Source organism: Ambystoma mexicanum, chromosome 12, assembly GCF_040938575.1.
Source record: "Ambystoma mexicanum isolate Mex_15411 chromosome 12, UKY_AmexF1_1, whole genome shotgun sequence".
Taxonomy (NCBI): Eukaryota; Metazoa; Chordata; class Amphibia; order Caudata; family Ambystomatidae; genus Ambystoma; species Ambystoma mexicanum.
The window spans coordinates 1,133,041,530-1,133,057,805 of record NC_090936.1 but is presented as its reverse complement, the minus strand read 5'-3'; the positions used below and the strand labels follow the sequence as shown (position 1 = coordinate 1,133,057,805).

At 44.4% G+C, this 16,276-nt stretch overlaps 1 long non-coding RNA gene across 1 annotated transcript in view; it reads left to right on the top strand.

Annotated features, from left to right (window-relative positions):
* The window catches only part of LOC138514297 (uncharacterized), a 122,758-nt gene extending 111,731 nt beyond the window's left edge, over window positions 1–11,027 (top strand). The window contains exon 3 of the long non-coding RNA XR_011281908.1: window positions 10,812–11,027. This is a non-coding gene — a long non-coding RNA (uncharacterized lncRNA). The remainder of the gene's footprint in view (window positions 1–10,811) is intronic.
* Window positions 11,028–16,276: the final 5,249 nt, after the last annotated feature.

Below are 16,276 nucleotides of genomic sequence, written 5' to 3'. Positions count from 1 at the left end.
ATGCATGCAAGATAGCAACAAAACTAAAGAACAGCAATAAGACCTACCTGAACAATATCAAACGGGCTGGCATCAGTGAAGTAACTGGACCGCACTCACCCATGAAAGACAACGCGCCCCTGCAAAGAAGGCAGGACGGAGAGCACGCCTAATTCTACCACAAGGCAGAACCTTCCCTGTAGATCACATCAGGGCAAAGCTGAGAAGCATACCAGCGAGTAACCCAGCTGGGTGGCGTCCCTGTGGATACCAGGTGAGCGTAACAAATACAGTGATTGTCACTTGCCCTCCACCACAGTCGTGATGCATGCCACCATGGAAATACCAACCGATTAATGACAAAACATGATGAAACATGTGCCAATGCTGCTAGTAGGAATACATACAGAGTACTATAAATCACCTATTTGAGGTCAAATACAGTGGTAGGCATCCACAGTACATCTGCAACAGAATGCAAGTGAACACCCTGCATCATCTGGATAACGCAATCCACACCAGCAGACCATAGTACAGTATACATTGTGACAAATGAACATGTGTGCAGACATCCAGGGACATGTGCATGACAACACCACATAGCTTCAAGCATGAGAGTGATAAGTACAGGTGTCATGTCAGATATTGACTCACACATACCTCATTGTGCTCCCATGCAGGTGATGCTAGCTATCCCTTGAAGCCGTGGCTCCTTACCCCTGTTCAGAACCCGCAGAACAAGCACGAAGAGGACTACAATCGGGCTCATACCCGTACCTGTGTTGTGATCGAGCAGACCTTTGGCCTGTTGAAGGCACCATTCCGCTGCCTTAACATGTCTTGTGGAGCACTCCTTTACGGGCCTGAGAAGGTGGGAAAGATCACCATGGTCTGTGTCATGCTGCACAACATGTGCATCAGGAGAAACGTACCACTGTCACCTGACATTGACCTGCATGCACCAGGTGAGGATGAAGATGATGATGGAGGAGAAGCAGCACCCCTGCCAGTTCGCCATGCACAAGATGGCCGTGCTGTGCGCCAATCAGTGATTGACGATTTCTTCTGAAACACTGGGATGCTGGTGGTTCTGTGTTAGTACTACACTGGGCAATAGGCTTGTGTGCATATGGACACAGGGTGTGTGGGGAGTTGGGCACTGTGCACTGTCATGAATTAAATAAACAGACACAAAATGAACAATGTCCAGTCATGATATGATTTTGCACACAACGGGTGTATTGAAAATGTAACATCATAGTGGTTGAACCCTCCACCTCACACACACCCTCCCTCTTCCCCCTTACACCCTCAACACCCCATAGCCCCTCCCCCCAACACCCCCAACACCCCATACCCTATCCCTCCAACACCCCATACCCTTCCCCCAACACCCCCAACACCCCATACCCCCTCCCACATTTACATCCCACACACGATGTGCTATGCATGTTTCTCATCAAAATGCAGTCAGCACATGCAGGGTGGCCCTGCTAGTGGTGGCCTCTCTTATGTTCTGGGAGCTGCATATCTGTGGGGCGTGCGCTGCACCTGGTGAACCGGACAGGGCTGGTTTGAGCCGAGCTTGCCGGTGTGCTGGATGAAGTGGAGGTGCCTGCTTGTGCATCTGATGGTGCAGGATGCTGCTGCTGCAGGTGATCGGCAATCCTGCCCAGGACCAGCATCTTTGCTGCTGGACTCTCTTGTATCACCATCGTGTTATTGTTCATGGCCACAATGTGTGCAGCATTTGTCTCACGGATTTCCCTGCGGGTCAATTCACCCTTTGCAACGTACTGCCTGACCAGCTCAATCATCTGATCCTGGCGGGCCTCCATCCTGGTCATGCGGGCCTCCATGTCACTGGTGGCTGTGGAGGTGGGCGGGCCTCTTATGGGGTGGGCCAATGGAGGGGTGTGCTCTGATGGGGACCAAAGATGTGGACTCCCCAGTACTCCAGACTGGTGTTAATGGGTGCTGACTTGGGTGCCCAGTGTGGTGTGCTGGGGGTGGACTGGGGGCTCAGCGTATGTGCGCCATCTCCATGGAGGTTGCCGTCCATGTCTGGTTGGTCTTGTGGTCAAATACAGTGGTAGGCATCCACAGTACATCTGCAACAGCATGCAAGTGAACACCCTGCATCATCTGGATAACGCAATCCACACCAGCAGACCATAGTACAGTATACATTGTGACAAATGAACATGTGTGCAGACATCCAGGGACATGCCTCTGCATCGCTATGGGGGGCTGAGGCAGCTACCTCCCCGATTGAGCTGGTGGCAGCAGACTGTGTGCCATCCACCTCTGCTTCCACCACAGTGGACAACTCGAGAGTAGCTGTGTCTTCAGGTGGTGTCTCGGATGGTGTTTCCCTCTCCTGTGGCCTGCCCTGTATTGGTGGTGCTACTCTGTGTGGCAGTCTGGGCGTTGATATTGCCCGAGAGGTTGATGGTCTTGTGCCTTCTTGGCTGGGCCTGGATCCCTTGGCGGGTGTCATGGCCTGTGCGGCAGCCTCCTGGCCATCACTGTCAGCATCTGTGCCTGTGGGGGACCAAGAGAGGCAGGGCATCAGTGATGGTGGTACGTGCATGATGCATACATTGGTGTTGTTCAGTTGTTCCCATTTGATGCATTGCATACATGTAGGTGTGGTGGATAGGGTGCTTGCAATGGGGGGAGGCATATTGGCATACGTCGGGTACTCACATTTTAGCACTGGTGTGTGCTGTGTGGCCTACCGTTATATTGTGGTTTGCGTGATGTGTGACATGTAATGTTTTGCTGTATGTTGGGTGTCTATTGGTTATGGGATTGGCATGCAGCATGCATATCAATGTGCCAGTGTTTGGGCCACCATCTGGACATGGATATGTTAATGTGTGTATGATGGGCCATGCATTGCCTTACTTCACTATCACATTAGTTGTGCTACATCATGCTTTGGTTATCTGTGGTTTGTGGGGACACTCACCTCCATTTACCGATGATGGTACTCCCAACTCCACGTCTCCATAACCCTCAATCGACTCCATGCTATTGGTGCTGCTACAAGTCTCCTCCCACCTTATCAGTTTTGTGGGAGAGTGGTCGCCGCCGCCTGTTGCCAGGCCCTCCCTGCTTTGGCAGACATGGTGTTCCGGACGCAGAGATGTAGGTCGTCCCACCTTTTCTTCACGTCCTTCACAGTGCAGGTGGTGGTGCCAACCGCAGTGACCTTCCTCGCCACCTCCTCCCAGATTTCTTTTTTACGCAGTTGGGCTGGGTGCCTTAGGTCTGTTGTGAACACCTCATCAGCATGGCCAACCAACGTGTCAGCTAACATGTTTAACTCATCATCAGAGAACCTCTTCTTGCGCAGGCGGCGGGTGGATTTCCTGGTAGCTTTGGACATTTTTAGGTGATTCCGGCTGCTCTCGACTCAGTACCAGTGCTGTGTTCGGAGGATTGCGATGGATTGTGTTTTTTAAGATGGCCGACGGCGCATTTCCCGTTACTTCCGGGTCAGGTATTACGGACCCAGTATTAACATGATGGTATTGCCGGGTCCATTATTTAGGGGTTACTCATGGGCGGAGGCAGTATCAGCGGGTTTCGTGATACCGCTATCTTTAACGGTGCTGCCATTCCCGGCATGGAGGTACGCGCGTGCACGCGCTCTCGTGATCAGCCGTTATTTGCGGCGTCGAGGGTACACGGACGCGCTAGTAGCACCATGCGGGAAATGACAGTGTTTTTACCGGGAATCTCCCAATGAGGCCCACTGTGTGCTATATTTGGAAAATAAGACGTTCTCATCACACTGTTGAATGGGCCTCATTACAAGTTCAGTGATGAAGTACATTTTTGGCAATAATTCCATTATTGCCACCTTGTTGACAGTGATGGAATTACCAGCAATGGTACTGCACAACAGAATTCCGAGGTTACTATCAATAATCACCATATTTGGCACACTCACAGAAAATCCGCCCCAAATCCGCATTTAGCTATTAAACGCTATGGACTTCAAAATGGACCGCAAAAAAGGGCATTAACGCTGCATTACCACCACTTGAAATCCCACCGTAAACCTGCACGACTGACTGACGGTAACGGTAAACTAGTGTGGCTGTCATTGCAACAGAATTGCCACAATTACTACACTTACAAAGCCAGGCCCGAGCTAAGAAGTCTGCACACTCCTAGTCCTTCTTACTCACACTGCGCAGACACTTGAACAGAACTGATGCTTCTCCAAATTGCTTCCTAGCAATCCCAGCGCCGAACTCTTGCACATGTGCTCCACACGGCTGCACAGCCCAAACAACCCTTATGCTCTGAGTGTCTGGCAGCAATCTGTGAAGTCAAGTGCATCTGTGCGGCAGCCGGACCTCACGGGCTCTGAAGAGAAGCACAATACGGAGAGGAAGGGGAGAGATGTTTAAAAGGCGAGCAATCCCTTTCCACGGGCATCCTGCGAGGGAGTTCTGTGGCACCCCTCACAGGCGCATACTATAGCATGCAGTCCATCAGAATGCAAACCGTAATGGAGTTAAATGGACACACTGACAAATAACATCGCACATTGGCCCAGAGCGCACAGTGGAATTCAATTCAAGATAAAAGTGAAGGGGGATACTGCGCCAGAATAACCTTTGCCCCCTGTAGCCGCTGCCTAGGAACTTGCACTCCTTCTCAGCTCTGTCTGTCCGCCTGCTTCCATCTCTAGATGTCTGTCTGTCCAGCATTGTGTCTCATTCCACTCGTCCATTTCAGTGCTTGCCTTTAAGATTTACTGTCTGCATGCTTGCCCGATATTGCCTGCCTGTTTATGATCCTGCCTGTCCCTCTTTCCTCATCAATTTGTCTGTATATTACTGACCAGTCATTTTGCAGGTGTGCCCGCCTCTCTCTCTGCCTATGATTTGTACTTCCTGTCTTTCTGTCATTTTGTCTGTTTCACTATTTGCTGTTCTGTCAATTCCTCAGATCGCCTGCTGCACGGTTAGATGTTCACAGGCCTGTTCCTGGTTTCTGCGCCGCCCCGCCACCAGGCACGACTAAAACCAGACTAGAAGTGAAGCAGAGATACAAGTGAGCCAGAAGAAAATATTTATAGTCCCATCACAGGGTGGGCGGACCTTCTACCAGTCACCTTCTCCATGACTCGGTTAGGGATCACCCTCCACCAGACATGATTGGCACGCCAAGAAGGCCTTTTTATGCCATGCCAGGGAAGTGAGGTGTGGACTGCCACGCCACTGATCTTAGCATTGCCATGTAGGGATTTCTGATGTAGATTAGATCCAACATATGAGGGCATGAAAGCAGGCACAACCCATCTGGGTGACGCCATTTTGCTTTTATACAACTTAGATGTAACCAGGGGTGTTGCTGGGTCTGGAAAAGATCTGGAGATAATCTAACGTCAGGACTGTCCGGACTCGGGGCTAGGTAGCATTTTGGTTCTAGCCCCGAACTTCTATCCCTGTTTACAACCAAAAGACCTAGTGATATAGCCCCCTCAGAACCCCCTAACAACGCCTCTGAATTTAACCTTACATTTTGATGTGTATGTCAAGATTTTGGAATGCCTGTCTCTTTTTCCTATGGCAGATCTGTTCTGGGCTCGCCTTATGTGGGGGGATAACATGTCCCTTGTTTGCACACTTTATAAATTCTAGAAAGACATTTTTGATAAGCTTAAAAAAAGTTCTTAAATGTATAAATTGTTTTTGGTTTTATCTGTGACTGTTGATGAAACTCGTAATATTGTGATATATTTCTTTTATACTGTTTGTGAAAGGCTTGCTTAGTACTTCGTACAGTGTCAAGCTATAACACAAAAACAAATAAATAAAATAAAAGTTTCTTTTTCTGTGTATAATGCTGTATACCTTGTTACCATTTTGACTGCCTTTCTATTCTAGCAGGACATCTGTCTGAGTAGTAGCCGGTGTGTCAGTCTATTTAAAAGCTCCCCCGTCTGCCTGGCTTTCTGTCGCGGTTTGTCAGTATTTTTATTGGTGGGAGAGGAGGTCATTGGGAAAAATGCAGGATATGGAGCTAACTTGATAAAGAGAGCGGTGTTCTGTTTCCTCCTAAGCATGTGGCTGTCATATGTGTAAATTGGGTTAACCCCAGGAAACCCCTTACACATGCATAGGGGGTGAAAACCTCCTGAGCATGTAGGTGTCCTGTGTGCAGAATAGTCTCTCCACTTGTAGTGAATGGGTTATCCACCAGGAACCCCTTTCACATGCATACGGGGTGAAAACTTCCTGAGCATGTAGGTGTCCTGTGTGCAGAACAGTCTCTCCACTTGTAGCGAATGGGTTATCCACCAGGAACCCCTTACACATGCATACAGGGTGAAAACCTCCTGAGCATGTAGGTGTCCTGTGTGCAGAACAGTCTCTCCACTTGTAGTGAATGGGTTATCCCCAGGAACCCCTTACACATGCATACAGGGTGAAAACCTCCTGAGCATGTAGGTGTCCTGTGCGCAGAACAGTCTCTCCACTTGTAGCGAATGGGTTATCCACCAGGAACCCCTTACACATGCATACAGGGTGAAAACCTCCTGAGCATGTAGGTGTCCTGTGTGCAGAACAGTCTCTCCACTTGTAGTGAATGGGTTATCCACCAGGAACCCCTTACACATGCATACAGGGTGAAAACCTCCTGAGCATGTAGGTGTCCTGTGTGCAGAACAGTCTCTCCACTTGTAGCGAATGGGTTATCCCCAGGAACCCCTTACACATGCATACAGGGTGAAAACCTCCTGAGCATGTAGGTGTCCTGTGCGCAGAACAGTCTCTCCACTTGTAGCGAATGGGTTATCCACCAGGAACCCCTTACACATGCATACAGGGTGAAAACCTCCTGAGCATGTAGGTGTCCTGTGTGCAGAACAGTCTCTCCACTTGTAGCGAATGGGTTATCCACCAGGAACCCCTTACACATGCATACAGGGTGAAAACCTCCTGAGCATGTAGGTGTCCTGTGTGCAGAATAGTCTCTCCACTTGTAGCGAATGGGTTATCCCCAGGAACCCCTTACACATGCATACAGGGTGAAAACCTCCTGAGCATGTAGGTGTCCTGTGTGCAGAATAGTCTCTCCACTTGTAGTGAATGGGTTAACCCCCGGAAACCCTAACAGATACATGAGCCAGTAAGGCATGCAATTACACACACGGACAGATGACCTTTCACACTTATTTTAGTGGTCCGTCTATGGTATTCAGTCGGGCAAACAGAGGGCTCTCAGGTAGGCACAAACACACATATACCTATTTCAACCCAGACCTTCCAGGGAGAGTTTAGATGGTGGGCAGCTTCATTAGCCGTCCATTATCGGTGCCTAACAGTTGCAGCCTGTGTCTTGGCCCAAAACAATGTGCAGAGGCAGAGAAATGAGTAAATGTTGGCTGTTTTATGGGACTGGGTTACCTTGCTCCGCCATGCAGGAATCATGGGCTTTGATTCAATCAGTATCCGTAGAAAATATCGAAAATAAAAAAAAAACGAACGGGAGAAAATACTGAATTTGGCTTAGAAAAAAAAAAGCCAAAATTCCAAAAATAGGGAGCTGGGGTGTCCCCCGCTTCCCTTAGTAAAAATAAAGGGAATTTGGAGTGGCGGGGGTGACCCCCGCCTCCATAAAAAGTAAGGGGGACTAGGATAGATTTCATTTTTTTTAAATGGACCCTCCGGCGGAATTTTCACCCTCCAATGGGGAGGCAGAACTCGCATCACAGGGAAAGAACCGCAGAGAGGAACAGCAGGTAAGTGTACCACAGGAGGTACATTTTAAGGGTAGGGGGTGGAGGGATAGTAGGTGGGGGTGAAGTATGTGATTATTTCATTACAGGCATTTCGAATTTGTGATTTCCTGAGTCGAAATGTTCATCAATGTAATAATCATGTACATCCATTCAATCATTTGCTTCAGTGTGAGCAGTAAAAGGTGTCACCCAGTTGGTGCCCATTAGTAGAATCGTCTTCTTATTTCTGGTCTCTTATGATGCCTTCAAGTGCTCACAAGTCCAAGAGAGGATGATGGGCCCAGCAAGGGCTTCCCTTCTCTTACTGTCAATCTCTTGCTTGTTCAGCCACCTCCAATCCAGGGCTCACTGTCTTCCTGGTGGTATTACCCAAATTGACCTTTTACAAATGACCTTTTGTCCTGATTGACCTAATAATAGTGGTCCTAATTGACCTTCTGCACAATTGACCTTTACCGTTATTTTACTTTTTATATATATTTGTGGGGTGGGTTTGGGATAATAAATAATATAATGGGATTGGGTAGGGGTTTGGGGGAGGTTTTTGATTTAGTGGGGGCTTGCAGGGGTTGCCCCCTGCATATATGTCCTAATTGACTTCATTTCACGATCAATTGTGCAGAAGGTCAATTCTCCCGCGATCAATTGTGAAAAGGTCAACTAGTATACATCCTTCCAGCCACGGACAGCATTCTAAACATGGAATGGCTTCTTTATGCTCTGAAGTACCAGCAATCCAGAGTTAGTTTGGCTCTCAGCCGGGAGCAGGGGAGGAAGGATAGCTCAAGGGCAACGCCTCTCTACCCCTCTCAGGCTCATACAACGAAGACGCAAAGGCACTCCACACTATCTACTCCATCATCAAGGCATGGATGGCAATTAATGGCCTCTGCCTCAATGGTGACAAGACCGAAATCTTGATACTAGGTCAACAGAACACCTTAGACAAACTGTACACTAACTTCTCAATTGACAACTCCATCATCCCCGTGTCCACAGCCGTCAAGACACTGGGATTATACCTTGACTCTTCGCTATCTATGACTAGACAAGTCAGCGCTATCACTTCCGCATCCGCACACACCACCAAACTTATTAACGCCATCAAGCCTTACCTCTCTAAACCTAACTGCCTCTCCATAGCGAGGGCAACCATTGGAGCCAAATTGGACTACTGCAATGCTCTCCTAGCAGGCACATCAGCCAAAAATATAAATAGACTACAAATCACACAGAACAACGCTCTCCGGGCCGCTCTTAGTATCCCAAGAAGAGAGCATATCACCCAGGCCAGGCTCTCAGCCCAATGGCTCCCAGTCAAAGAACGGATCACCCTCAAAATCCTCACCCTCACTCACAAATGCCTCTCCTTCTCCGCCCCATCCTATCTTTCAGATACCATCCTCAAACCTTCCTCCACACGTCCCACCAGGACGCAATACGCTAACCTACTCTGCACCCCACGCATCAAAAAAGCCAAAGCCGGAGGTCTAGGTTTTCCCTACATTGCAGCACAGACATGGAACGCTCTCCCTTCAGACATCCGAACGGAAAACTCACTTCCCATCTTTCGCAGGAAACTGAAAACCTCGTTCCTTGCTAAATAACTAGCAAATTTCAGGATGCTATGTAAATATACTGCCTTGCTATTGTATATATTTCCTCTGTAATTTATGTATTGCTTGTAACTACGGTTTCCTTTGCAACTAAGATGTCTGTAACAAGCGCCACGATGCTTCTGGGCTGATGTGCGCTCAACAAATTTGAATAAATAAATAAATAAATAAACGCGTTTGTCTTGGAAGCAAGACAATGTGGCGCAACACAGGTTCGAATACAATGCCACACTTAGAAAACACGTTTTAAGTGCTTTATAAATTAACAATGAAATAAAATATGATAGGACACCAGAGGTCCAATAAAATGCACTGGCTGTGGGGTGTTGTTAAATAAAATAATACGCATATTTTGAATTTGCATATGTGATCAACACAGGAATAATGGCCATTTGAATCCCAGTGCAATGCCACATTGTTAGTGGCATACAGACCCTAAATCATACAGATTTATTTCATTATTGTACTCATAGCCTTTCAACAATAAAAACATGCTTATTTTCGTTTACTCAGAATATGATGAAAACCTGAAAAACAAAATTCCACCTTTAAATACTACAGTGAAATATGAACTATATGTCTTTATGTTTGAGACCAGTGGATTTGAATTGCTACTCCTAAAACTCTAATACAGTTTGAAAGGGCACGTCAAAATGTCAAACCATTGTTCTGAAAGCAAGATGGCTTAACAGAGAGGTATCTTCAGAAGACTATCTGAGATGCATGTGCAATGAGAAAATACAGAAAAGTAGTGGAATTGTTAAAAAATACATGGTCTCCAGAGTGGCAGGATTTTGTAAGCACATTTTTAAGTTGATGAATGATGGGTGAGCTGCTGTCAAAGCAATGGCTTTTAATAAATAAATGGCTCTTGTGTCCACAGTAACCATTGCCTTAGAAATCTTTTTTTTATTTTTTATTTTTTTTATTAAAAGTGTTTTACAGTTTACAAGAAACATTTACACTTAAGTAAATTAGAACAAATAAACAAAAATAAAACGATTACAACCAAATATACACAACGTTATATCAACTCGTTGAAAATTTGTAATGCAGTTAACCAAGTGTCTACGATATTGTGTGGTGAAATAGCCCTGATCGCCATAACTAAAGGCCGAAGTCAGTGGGGTGGACATTCCCCTCAGTTAAAGGCCTGTTTGAATTAACATGGAAATAAGGCCCTGCAATTTCAAAATGAAAAGCAGCGATATTAGGCAGAAAAACTTGGAGATGCCTAAAAATGTCCATTGCTTCACATAAGGGAAGGACACGAGAAAACATTTGGAAAATGTCTTGGGAACCTAAAGTCATTTTGGCAGAAATGGCAGTATATAGCATGCAAATGAAAGTACCAAGATTGTGTGCAAGCTTGCGCAGCAGAAATGTGCTTTTCACTGTGACAGAAATAATTACATGTAAACATCTTTTTTCCCTTTCAATTAAAGATATGCTCCTTAAAAATCTGTTCAAGAGGTGCAACAAATGAACTGGAGTTCTGTTCATAAGGAGCGCATCACAGAAGAATCCTTTACGTTACAAGAATCTACAAGGAAATGTGATATTGCAACAGAATGCAAGGTTTCACGACTGGAACTTTCCGCAGTAACATTGCAATTGTGCCTTTAAAATGAACACTTTAAGTGTTCAAAGATACAGCTAAAGTGTGGACATATATATATATATATATATATATATATATATATATATATATATATATATTTATGTTGCCCTTCTGTAATCACTGTTTGCAGGTCACCACTGTGCAAGGGTTTTACATATGGAAATTGTGCAATTTTAAGAGTTGATTTAAGAATAAAATGCTTGCAGTGGGGGTCAAAGTCTTGGTTTCATTTCCTTGCTGTGGACTTCTCAAGCGTGAAACTGTATTTCGAAGGCTCTGTTGTCAGGGGGACGAGATGAGGAATTCTCATGCTCCCCAAGTTTTATGACTAAAACCACATAGGCCATCATAAAGCTGGCCATCAGCCCTTGAAGGTATGGGCTAATCTAAATAAAAGCCTCCCTCTTGACAGCAGAGCTAAAACCAGATCTCTTCCATGGGTGGAGTCTAGAATTAAGGAGGAGTTTCACAACCATTGCACAGAATAGGAGATATGGTGTTTAGGGATAACTCTGGAAATATGAATCATACACTATTCATGTTCGGATTTCTGAAAAGCTGTCCAACAGCTGCATCTGGTGGGCCAAAAAATGATTTTTCTGACAGCAACATACCACAAGTTACGAGGAAAAACTTGGTTGTGATTTCCATATGAATGTGATAACCATGAAAATTAGAGGAAATTTGTCAAATGTTATCCGGCCCACTGAGCGCTGGATTTTTCATTATTATGGTTCTGGCGTAAATGAGAAAATACTATAGCTTCACACCAGTTGGTCTCACAGATATTAAACAAGGTTTATGTAATTCTGTGACGAATATAGTATTACCAAATGCTGGCATATGTGGCATAATATGATGAGAAAGGGCATTTGTCATACAGTGAGATTTCCATGTGCAAAAATCAGACCCAGCCCCCTGTCTCAGTTAGATGATGGATGGGTTATCCACCATTGGCTTCCCAGAACACTCCAACTTTATTTGGACCTATCATACTGCAGATGGGAGGGAACCCTTGAACATTGCCCTATCAATGTTGAGAGAATGATGACACATATGTGATGTCATTTGCTTATAAATAGGTCACTGCACCTCAAATGAGGGATCTCCCTACCAAACCTTGATGTGTGCAGCTGACCAAATTTGGAACCACCCTTGCAGAGTTGGGCCTACATCATGGAGAGAAGCCAGGAGTTGTAGTAGCTGGAGCAGGACTCTTTTGGAGGACAGAGAGAGGCCTTGACTGACCCCTTGAATGTCACTGCAGTGAGGCCCTGGTGCCCCCTTGATGTCCATCAAGCCCTCTCCTGTAAGTAAATACATCCCCAGCAATAGATTAAATAAGCCTTATATTCTTCAGCATTGCCATGGCAATTCCCCCAGGGAAAAGTATTTCACTTGTCTGTGCATTGTGGTAATTGTTCCCATGGAAAATCAGTTGTTTGCCCGTGCATTTCAGTCATTTGCCATTGAAAGAGTTTCAGTTGCTGGTGTAAATACCTGGTATATTTTTTCAGAAAATCGAATAATTTCCACATTAGGGATTGAGAGAGTTAGAATTTGAAACTAACTCTCTCTTCCCAGTGTCTTGTGAGTCATTATAGTCATAAAGTGCTTTCCCGAAGAATTAAATTAATTGTTTGTTTTGTTTTATTCACTTATAATGCGCACCAAATCCGCAGGTAGCCGGGCGCAACAGTACAGACAATGCAAGGCTTAAGTTACAAAGTTACAGACAATGTACAATGATGTGCATAAGTATACAGTTATGTCCAGGTTACATACAGGCTAAATACAAGATTAAGGCTAATATACAATGATGTGCAAAATGCACAGTTAGCTGCAAGCTAAAAACGAATGTGTTTGTGTGTTTAAATTTTGTTTGCCAAAGCAAATTTCTATTTGCATCTGTCAATTTAAACCCAAACCGTGTTTCCTATCATGAGTAATCCATTTGCCCAGAGCCTACCTGTTATGTGTCTCTGTCTTTTTCCCTGAAAACCGATTTTCCTATGTGAGTTTCCCATTGCCTAAAGCGTGTCTGTCATTTGAAGCCTTAGCACAAACAAGCGTCATTTGTATTTTTGTTTTCCTGGAAATTTCACTTAACTTTTTAAAACCAGTTTTTCTCAGTCTATCCCTCTTTCTCTACTATATTTTGATAACAGATTTACAATTGCATTCCCTTTTTATTTTTCATGTGTTGCATGTACTAAAATCGAGTTTCCTATTGTGTGTTAGCTAGTCTGTTCTGAAGCCCTATTTGTTTTCTAGTCTAAGCAGCAGTTGTCCTAACAAAGTGAAAATCCATTTTACCTGGTGCAGAAAAACAAATTGTCCCAATAATTGCTGGCTTCTTAGTGTTTCTGAAAACCCCATTCTAAATCCGATTTTAACCTGGTGTTCCCAGACCTTGCCACTGCCTTCCCTTGAAAGCTGACAAGCCTAGTGAAGGTCAGGGGGTCGGGGGGAGGTGAGGGTTGCTGGGACTCAAGAATCCTTTTGTGTGTGCATGCACTTTCCTGTGGGTTGCATTAATTTTCATGGTGTTTTACACTGTTGATAGTAGTGGTGAAATCAGTAGAGTAGATCTGTGTACCATCTTTGTTTGCGTTGTCTTAGTGTGCCACTTGACCAAGAATACTCCGAAGCTTGTGTTGCCACCCCCTGGTAGCTATTGTAACTGTTTATTACATCTTCCATTAAATCATAAATTAATAAAATATTAATTGACAACACACCAGCTTGGTTTCTGGTCTAATGATCACGGGGTGTTTGCTGAGGTTTGGGTGCGAGATGGATTGGAGGCCTCCTTACAAGAATCTGGTTGTAAAAATAAAAAGAGGGTTTATAGTGCGCACAGTCATTGCGGGGGAAAGAGATCCCTGACTTGCTTGTGCTGCATAATATATTGTGACAAAATGAATTTAGTCGTTAGGCATGCAATTAATCCCATATCTCCCTCCATACTGTTTCGACCTCGAAAATTCTGCTCTTCAAACCTTGGAGAATTTCTTCTATGAGTGTTGTCAACGCTATTACTAAGGCTTGATTAGAGGTAAGCATTAGCCTTAACCATAGGTTTTTGGTCAAGACCATGGTGGTCGAATGTAAAAAGACCCCCAAATGACTAATTCTCTGGTCCAGAAAGAAGGGGCACTCTAATATCAGATGGAACAATGATTCAAGTGAGACTACGCTGCAAAACCGGCACCCACACATATCTCTAGGTATACCCACATTCAGGCCTTTGGCTTCCAAGGTAGGTAAAGCATTGAGGCAAAATTTAAGGTAGACATCACAATGTCTTTTGGACGGGAACTTCTGCAAGTACGATCTCAAATTGCATAATGTTGTAACCAAATGGTGGTTATCTTTGAACAATACCAATCTGTTTAGATTATTGTGGTCATTGATTCTGTCTCAAGGGATGATCTTCCTCCTTTTTACATAATTGCTGTCTGAGGAATCCAGTGAGATCATACTGGCAAAATTCTCACATCTCTTGTGGAACCTAAGCAAGAATGAAGGGTGCGCCAACCTACCCTTTAGCAAATTTTTCATATAAGAGCAAAGGGAATTTCCATCAGCTGCCATCATTTTTGAGTGCAAGGACATGCATATTTTTATGTATCGGGCCCCCCAAGATGTGAAGCCAATTTCAATCCTAATGGCACTTATGGGTGTAGACCTTGGGAGGGTTAAAACGGTCTCCCAAACCTTCCCTTCCAGTCTATCCAAAAAGGTTCTTTAGAGAAAAGACATCAATACGCAACCATACTATGCGGTGGCACTGATTTTTTATTTGTACAATTCAATTAGCCGTAACAATGAGAAGGCACAAAGGTTACTCTGAAGGGCCTTCATAAGAGTCATACCGAACCCAAGTTTAATCGTCACTCTATCTCTTTGCAGCTGGAATCGTTTTTTTTCCCTAAACCAAAAACCCTAGGTAGATTATGGTGGGAGCTTGTACAATTTTGGACTGGTTTAGGTTCCAGGAGTAAGATTTAGGTTTATGCTTTAGAAATCATTATTCAGTATTAATGGAGATTTCATGTGTCTTCAAAAGCCACTCAGTGTTTGGGACAAGGCAAGAAAATGATATCCGTTAAGCAAGTGTTGTTTGAAGGTAATACGTTGTGAACATTAAATGGAAAATATTGTTTCTGCCACACCAGATGGCTTGCACAATATGATCTCTTAAATTCAACTCTCCAAACTAACATTTCAAAAACGATTGGAAATAATGACAGTAAATAATAGTTTTATTTTGAAGGTCCATTTAATGAGTAAAATATTCATGCAATCAGTTCTCACTGCAATGTAATCCCGTATCTGAAGAGGCCTGGTCTGCAAAATGTTCACAACTGTATTGCAGACCACCTTCTTGTGATTCACTGCAGAGGAGGGTGATAAGGGGCCCTCGTGTCTTGATTCTTTTTATTGTGTTTTAGCTCAAAGAAATTTTCCGACAAATTTTAAAATTACAAAAATAGATAATTTCCAATACATTTCATTCATATTAACGTAAAACCAATACCCTAAAACCGTTGGTTACAAAATATTAGTCAATTCAATAAAATCACAAATTCATAATTTCCGGCAGCATTTCAATAAACATAAAGCATCCTTATTATTCCCAGTGTTATTGCACAGCTCCAATTAACGGTTCAATAGTTTCTCAAAGATTATACAAGGCCCTGTTAAAATGGCTGTTACTAGCCATTAAACATTTAATCCAGAAAGGTCTAGTTTTGATCATATCCAGATCACTAACAAAAGCCCCCAGGTAGGATATATACAAATTTCCCTAAGTGCGACAGCTAGTTAGTACATGGCGAGGAGACTCAAGTTGGCTATCGTATTTGCGCAGTCTAAAACCTCATTCCTCCCAACTCTTCCCAAATTACACACAAAGTGGACAGCTGGTTAAAACAAATAAGTATTACAAATCTTCTGAATGCCGGGCAGTTTATCTCGTTGAATCTCATCAAATACGCTTCAGGCCTAAAATACGTAGTCTGACATTCAACATACTCTCTATAGAAACTTAGTCCAGCAAGGTGCAAATGATTCCAGCCCTAGTCCCAGGCCTTGGGTTCATCTGTAAACTCGTTCTTCAGGGTGATCTCATACTTCTCCCCCACACTGACGTCCACTCCACACACGGAAAGAGCTTCATACAGAAGTTCTTATATTTCATCATATCAACTGCCGATCATTTATCCCGAGAGTTCCCTATGATAGACAATAGAGGACACTTAGGCCGCTTTGCGGCCTTTATGA